Genomic DNA, 8,297 nt, shown 5'->3' on the forward strand with positions numbered 1-8,297 from the left:
CCTCTCATGCAAAAGGACTCATTAAGTGCCCTACATCAACCAATCAAATAAGTAACATTTCAGGCATTCAGCTTGACAATCCTGTACAGAGCAACTGTCAAAAAGCCCATGCTTAAAATCCTACATCTCAAACATTACAAGCAACCACATGCAGAAAGTAAAAATTGTTAAGCCACAATAACACATGTAACACTGAAAAGTCCAAATTAAGTGTGAGCTGTTGTGTTTTTGCACTGCTCTTTTCAAAGATCACCTGTCAGTCATGAGTGCATCACTGCGGTGAAGTCTTTCTCCTTGGATTTTTCCATCAATGAAGTTTGATATCACTTAGGTGGCCCTCTTTTCTTTCTTTATTCACCCGTGGTATTACTGCTGCTCATGCTTCTGTCTATTTCTTTATTTTTATTCCAAACAGCAAAACATATCATTTTACATATTTCCCCAGTAATACCTGTCCAACACCTGGTGTTTAAAACAGCAAAAGCTGGCATACACTGGCTATAGGTTGAATCATTAATGTGTTACGTAAAAGAAATATAAAAGTGATTCATGTAGGTGACAGTATCATAGATTATTAGTTTAAAGGTCACACACGTGATCAGCAGTGGAGAGGGTATGATTCACATGGGCGTTGGGTCAGGATGTGTTTTATCTTATCCACAGCATCCAAACAACATATTTCAAAAACAATCATACAAACCATATATTAACATTCATTATCTTCGCAAAATACACTCTTCAAGTAACATTATTTTCTTATAATTGAAAGACTATTTGGCAATTCAGGCCATCTGTCTTGTTACGCTCTGTCACACTTTTCTTTAAAGCTCTTGCCGTGCTCCAGTGGTGATGCTTTTCTATCCTCCACCATATGTAACGCTCAAGCCATGTTGGTGCCAAGCCATGCAGCACCACCACCACCACCCCACCCTTCTATCTCTATTTCTATCTCTCACTGAGTGCGTCTCCCTCTCAAGGTTGACTGGGAATCATTCATAGTGGGACCCACACCCTCTTTGTTTCGAAGCAATGGCAGAAAACAAAGCACTTTAACTCAAAAACCATCAGTGGCCACATCGATATTGATTTTCCTGGCAAGACACACTTATCTATATATTGGCCTCCATTAGAGCTAACAGATAGGTTAGGGCACCACTCTAAACAGCAGTAGATCAACTCTCAAGTAAAGATGAAATTGGGCCCTGCGTCAATTTATTTTGTATTACTGCTCAATAGGGGCAATAGGGGGCAATAGAGTCACTGGTAAGTAAAAGGGGCTTCATTTTTGTAAGATTTATGGCACACATAGGGCTATTTACAACTGAAGATCAACATATATCTTATTTCTCTGCGATTCTTGAATTAGAGACAAAGTGTTAGAGACAGATTTGTTCCACAAACCAAGGCAAATTTTATGAACTTAGTATGGCAATGCAGTTGGGTCACAAACCTGTCAAACCATGACTAGTATAACCATTGCAGTTCATCAGAAAAATGATTCTAAGCTAGCCATGTTGTATGTTTAGAAACACAATTGGCTAACTCTCAGCCACTGTTGCCAAAAAGCTGAGGACCTCCAATATGGCAACAACAAAGTCTTTTGTCATCTTAAGAGCCATATGTAAGAAAGGTCAGGAGACAGTAAAACTCTAAGAATGAGACAGAAAAGAGAAAGACAGCAAAGGCAAAGTAAGGCTGTTTCACAATCACAACCTGCATCTAATGAGATGTTCTTACCTTTTTACTGCTCTTTTCTTCCCTTGTCTTCTTATGAGACTTTTAAGTTGTGTAAGTACAGTCCAATTTTGGCTTCAGGTGTTGGAATTCCAACTAAATGGGGGGAGAGTGCATGAATAGATTAAAATGTGATAAAAAAATAATAATAATAAAAAAAGGGTGCAAGAAAAACATATTTGAAAAGTTCTAAAAAAAAAAAAAAAAAAACACTAAGAGGAACAAGAAGCAACTAGTGCATATTTCCTAAAATAGAAGTTACTATGACTTGAGGCCAAGAGGGAAAAAGACTTTCCACAAGTGACTACAGCCTTTCTATGTCTTCCTACTGGCTAATTTCTCATTTTTCTGTCAGATGGGGACAGCTTTGGTTTATTGCTTCTGTCCCCATCCCAGCCTGGAGCAGCGCTGGTTCACAGCTGAAGGGGGCTAAATAAGGTATTAGCTAGCCACTCAAAGGCTTTGCTCTGATCCGCAAGGTCAATGTTTGGTCCCTCCAGCTCCTAAGCAGCACAGAGTAGCATTAGTTTGCAAGGATTTGGGCAGATTTAAAATGGGGAGGGGGTTCGTTGAGTCAGGGTGGCGTAATAACATATATATATTGGACATAGAAACATGAGCCAGGCGCTTGGGGTGATAAACTAGGTAAGTCCCCAACCTGGTGGCTCCCTTAGTATTTTGTCTCTGAGTCCTGAGGGGCAGTTGCAGGGAACTTTGAGTGACTGCATGTAAAGTGTTTTAAAGCCTGCAACCTGCCACCCCGTCTAAAAACGAGTGTTGCCCATGGTGGCAACCAGTACTGTCAACTGTACTGAAGCTGTTGACACTCATTATTTTGTGCTGTTATTCAGTATGAATATATACATGTAGGCAAGAAAAAAAATAAATGAATGAATAAATGAATAAATGAAAAAACAAAAAATACAATTTTATTCTTACAGTCAGGGTAACCTGGTATGTTACCCTGGTAGAATACTCCAGCATGCAGGCAAGCTTTAAAACAATGATTCATCTGAAATACATTTTTTTTTTTTATTCAAAAATGAAATTAAAATGTTAAAAAGAAAAGAAGATTTCATCGTGGTTTGACAATGTGTTGGTTACTTAGTCTTAGTTGTACTAGTCAGGAAGGGACCTCCATCATATCTGAAGTGTACAATATTGACTTTTCCACAGCCAATACTGAATATAGGCTGAATATAGGCTAAGGCCAGTATTAGCAAATTAATGTATCAGCTGAACCCTAACTCATATCCAAAATGTGGATTTTTTTTTTTTTTTTTGTGTATAAACAAACACGCAAAGCTTGATGTTTAAGAGGCGGTATACATGTAAAGAAAAATAAAATTGTGCTTGCCCTTTGCTTACTCTTACAAACAGCCACAGTTATAAGACACACAAACAGGTGCACACACATATACGTACACACAGTACTCGAGTTGAGGGGGGATGAGGGTGGATGGCATCCCCCCTGAAATAAAAACGGTAAAAAATCATCCACCCTGTAAAACTGCCATCCTCCCTTTTCATCAAGTGAAAAAAATTGACCATCCCCCCTAAATTTTTTTTATACAACTCGACTACTGCGTACACACACACACACACACACACACACACACACAGGATGATACAGAGCAAGAGAGAGAAGGTCTAGAGGCACATCATTAGCATGACTGCAGTTAGTTTTCACCAGAAAGCTGTGGATAGCATGATACATTTTACATTAAATTGTATAACTGGATAAACTGTATTTCACATAAGGTTAAAAAAAAAAAGTTTTACCTTTAAGGTTGGTCTTTCCCTTTTCCAGTAGGTGGCGATAGTGTATAATGCTAAAATCGGTCCTTGTGTAGTCAGTCCTCACCCAAATGTAAATAACTGCTTTGAGACTGCTTACTAGATATGGTATCACTATTAGTAGTACTTCTAGCAGTAGTGGTCAAGTATTAATGATTGGATCTACCACTACTGATTGGTTAATTGTCATATTGCCAGGAAAAATTCTTTGATAAGCCAGAAACGCAATGGTGTGTGCTGTCATGTATCAAGTGTTAAAGAGGTCATTTACTAAAATCTGACAGGACTGAGCTTGTTGCATGCAGGGTAATGATACAGTAATTACTGTATTAGATCAGTGTTTTCATGTTGGGATTTACTGCGTTGAGATGGGGAACGCACAATAAAGTAATGCATTTCTTGGCACTGCTGCACATATATATGTCAGCACAGTACACTGGCAGACCATGGCTGTCTTTTCTGGATGAGATTATCTGGGCTTTAAGGATTTTGTGGCACAGATCATTTATTATTATGAATCTAATCATGAGGGAGGAAACAGGTTACATATAGCTTCTCCCCATTTGTGCCATCACATCAAATTTTGACCAGTAACTCTATAAAATACAAAGCCAGGCTATTTTCATGTTCTGATGCAGACGCTCTCAAATTTTTTGACTCATGCCCCACAAAACAAAGTGCTATTTATTTGCAGCCAACTTTTGCAGGCATAAATTTGCAAAATGGTTATTATTCCATAGTTCATCAGCCCATGCCATTATACTTCACTAAAGAAGGTTTTACATGTTCTCTTGGAGATTCCAAATATTCACAATTTAACAAGGAAATATGATTTTTTTTCACCAAGAATCTAACATAAACACTCTGTACAAACTACTCTACAGGCTACAAATCCAGGTAAAAAGCCATGACGATTTAATAAAGCTATATCATTCACAAGGAAACAAACAAGTTAAGGAAGAATTTTTAAGATCTGAAACAAGTGAATTGTGGACTGTGCCAAAGGGGCTGCAACTCATTATCAGGAACATGCCTGTAACATTTTGTACATTCAGTCTTTTGTACAGTTTTCAGGTTTAACATCATCATTCATCATCTTGTAACTTCCTAAAATCATCTCACAGCCTGCCAAGAACTCCAACACCCAAAGCAGCGAATCACTGCCTCTAGTTCATGAAAACGTATTAGATCTCACAGACCTATTTACTGAATAATATGAATTAGTCAGCTGAAGCAGAATAGACCATGAAACTCCCAGCTGGTGTAGCAATCCGACCCTACATGAAAACACTCTATAAAATCAAATACAGCGAACAGTTCATGGCAGATGTTTGCCAACACTGGCTAATTCATTAAATAACCACATTCAACTGTGCAGGTTCTGTCCTACACGCCAACATTACTCCTTTCATTTCAGCTTTGAAGGAAGGCAAACGACTGCCACTGCTCCAGGCCCAAAACACATACAAAGACACATTTGTCAGCTATGTTCAACACATCAACAGAGGCTTTTATTATTCTTTTTAATCAAATTCTTAGTCATTTTACTAAACAGCCCCTGATTTTGGGTCAGGCCACACCCTAACCTCTAACTCAAATAATGTAGGTTAACAGGAAAAATAATTGTATAATGGTGTTATTACAATATGGTTAAGTCCAACATCAAAATTGCAAGAGCTGCATTTTTCCATAAAAGTAAAATGAGTGACAAAATACCATTAATTTTTTTTTTTTTTTTTTTTTTTTTTTTTTTTTCGTGGTGCTACAGTGATACCCAAGCCTACAAATCATATTTTCAAGATTTAAGAAAACATGTTGGTTTGGTATACACACCTGCAAAAATTATGAAAAATATATATTTTTAACCACAGCCCCAACATATAGTCTGCACTGCGAAAATCAGTCTCCCTTTTTTGAACATACACTGCATACTCAGATCAGCATGAAGCAGATTCAACTTGGGGTGAAATGTTCCATCTTAAGCACATACTTATGGATGCAAATCACTGCTGGATTTATCCTTTGATTAAGCCAAGTGGCTTCAAAGCCTCTAATGTTAGATGTCTATTAGAGGTAATGGAGTTCTTGTGGCTATCTCCTCATAATAACCTTTGGTGATTGACTAATGAATATTCAATTTTGGCTTTGTACACCAGGCCTGTTAATTACAAAAGCACTGGCAATAGCTGCCCATGGTTGATAATATTTGTGAAGTCTGTCCTTTCAGGGCCCTGTGACAATATGGGCAATATGTCAACCATCCCCTCCAAAATCCCAGTCTACATGAAGTCATGCCTTAGTGATTAACACACATTTATGCCCAAGTCATGCATGACTTCAAAACACTAGATTCACAAAGATAAGGCCACATAGCACCAAAGAACAGTAGACTCCGTTAAACATATGCATATCTGATTAAATTAAATGTGGAAATGTACAATATGGGGTCCATGTTCACCCGTAACATACTATACGTGATTTCTCCTATCAATAGTATGAACAATAGTTTGGCACAACCTTAGCCTACGAGATAATATGCTAGCTTTTTATGTTTTATGGAAATATTTTTTCAAATTTTAAGAGATGTTACAAAAACAACATGTAAGTTAAAAACAGGTTTGTGAGAGGGCAGTGATGTTATTGTATGTTACCTCTGCTGCATACAGAAGTTTAAGATGAGACATTAGCAACACAAGAGCTGTTTGTCTAGCATGTGTTAGCTAGTCGGTTAGAGCGGCTTGTTACCATGACAACAAATACTGTTAGATAATCTGGAAAGCTAACTTCTCGGGGAATCATTTCTGGGGACTTTCCTTGTTTATGTTTCTAACGTTAAAAAAAAAATAAACTCTTACAAGTTCACCTTCTTCTCTTGCTGTTGGTCATTTGTTCGCCTGTCCCGGGTGGTTGGTCAATCTGCTGGGGTATTTAAATAAAGTCAGTAAAAACGGAGCTTGTAACGTAGGTAAATTCACCTGTCTTGATGAAAAACCTGTAACTTACCGTCCCTGTTTTGTTTCCTTCTCTATCCATAAGACTCGCTTTGGTACCAGCGCGCCAGTCAGATTTTATTGATGTATTTATGCATTTGTTTGTCTGCTTTTTGTGGTTTGTTTGTTCGTTCGTTTGTTTGTTTGTTTGTTTGTTTGTTTGACCACTCCTTGCTCGCCTGTCCCCTGTGAGTCACAGAATCGATTTTCCCGCTGAGAACAACACCGGGCTGGGCGAAACCATTTTCACATCAAGAAAGGGGTGTGGTGTTATGTGCATGAAGAAAAGCAATTGTTTCAAACAAATTATGGAAATTTCCATTTATATTAAAAATGTTCAAATTACTACAGAGGAGGTGTTCTTTCTGAAAATATATACAAATGAGAAAACATCTTTTCAAGGGCCCTCCCAGCCATGGGCCCTGTTACCTTTTCACCCATAAGAAATAACTAGCACACCAGTAATGTGCAATAGGCAGGTGCAAGTACTGAATCCTCTGATTTGTTAATACTAATTGATAAATAATCAATCAAAAGATTTTTTTATTGAAAAATTTGTTTGTTTTTTCCAAGATACGGTTTGGAAATCGATGTGATTGAAATTGGAGGAAACTGCAGCACTCTGCTTTTGTTTTGTCCACATAGCAATGGACAGGACCATGGAAAATGAGGAAAGTATGGCCTATTTTATGATGAATGCAGGCTTGAGTCATTTGATTTTGTGTGTATTTCAGTCTTTTGTCCATGTAACGTCTTACTCACCACGCTCCAACCTCTAAGGAGACTGTCACACAGCTGGTTTGCCCCCTCTAGACCAAAGTCTGTATGGAAGCCAGTGTAGGCTATTGCCTACACTGGCAGACACAGATGGAGAGCCAGTTTATCAGATTCAGTGTTTATAAGGATTACAGGTTATATGTGTAGCATTATGACTTGTTACCTGTCTAAAACTGCCTGGCTTAAGGACACCATTATATAGCTTGTGTTTCTCAATTGTTTCAGTGTAAGACATTATTTTATTGTATTTTGTGTTTTTTAAAGATTCAAATTACTATGCAGTACTGTTCAGTAGATTTCATTTTTAGCTCTAAGGTAGCTCAGAGTGAAAGCTTATCATGGATTCAGTTATCTTTTTTCATGAGGTTAATTGGATTTGTAAAAATAGTGATGACATTTGTACCTCACTAACTAAGTGATGTGGTGTTTTGCTCTCCAGCAGCTTAACACAGATAACAGAGTTAGACCTCCTGTGTGCTTAAAACTTCATTAACACAGTTTGGGAAGATACAGGAATGTGCTAGATTTTAATTTTGGGGGGCACTATTTGTATCATGTTATTGCTTTATTTGGTCACTACTAATACTGGAATTGATGCCTGCATACTACTACCTGTGCCTTGCATGCAGGTGTCACCATTTTGGGGGAAAAAAAAGCTATTAAAGTGCTCAATTTATTTTTTCTAAAATGCAACACAGGTGAATTTAGTGAAGTTATGCTCATGCATGTCACCCTACATAAACCCAAGAGAAATGCCCTCATATGACCAAGCTACCACACTAAATAACCTTAATAGAGAGAACTATTGTAGTGTAGATAAAAGTAAAATAATAATAATAATAATAATCAACAATCAACCGATATTCAGCTATGTTACTCATGCATTTTACAGCCATAATCTTGCTTGGCCATGGTTTTAGTTATCTTATTCTTGTTAGACATGCGTGCTACAACTATACTAAGATATAACAGGTTTGTGCGTGAAATTTGATCTCTCAC

General features: G+C 37.6%; 1 long non-coding RNA gene across 4 annotated transcripts in view; it reads right to left on the minus strand.

The window, feature by feature from the left end:
* The window catches only part of LOC115367083 (uncharacterized), a 71,049-nt gene extending 63,973 nt beyond the window's left edge, over positions 1–7,076 (minus strand). Inside the window, exons 1-3 of one of the 4 annotated variants that reach the window (XR_003928887.1) lie at positions 6,535–7,076; positions 6,387–6,450; positions 1,738–1,830 (exon numbers count right to left, since the gene is read on the minus strand). This is a non-coding gene — a long non-coding RNA (uncharacterized LOC115367083). The remainder of the gene's footprint in view (positions 1–1,737; positions 1,831–6,386; positions 6,451–6,534) is intronic. The other 3 variants (XR_003928885.1, XR_003928888.1, XR_003928886.1) reach the window with 3 other exon arrangements.
* Between the last annotated feature and the right edge of the window lie 1,221 nt (positions 7,077–8,297).

Source organism: Myripristis murdjan, chromosome 10 (assembly GCF_902150065.1).
Source record: "Myripristis murdjan chromosome 10, fMyrMur1.1, whole genome shotgun sequence".
Classification (NCBI taxonomy): domain Eukaryota; kingdom Metazoa; phylum Chordata; class Actinopteri; order Holocentriformes; family Holocentridae; genus Myripristis; species Myripristis murdjan.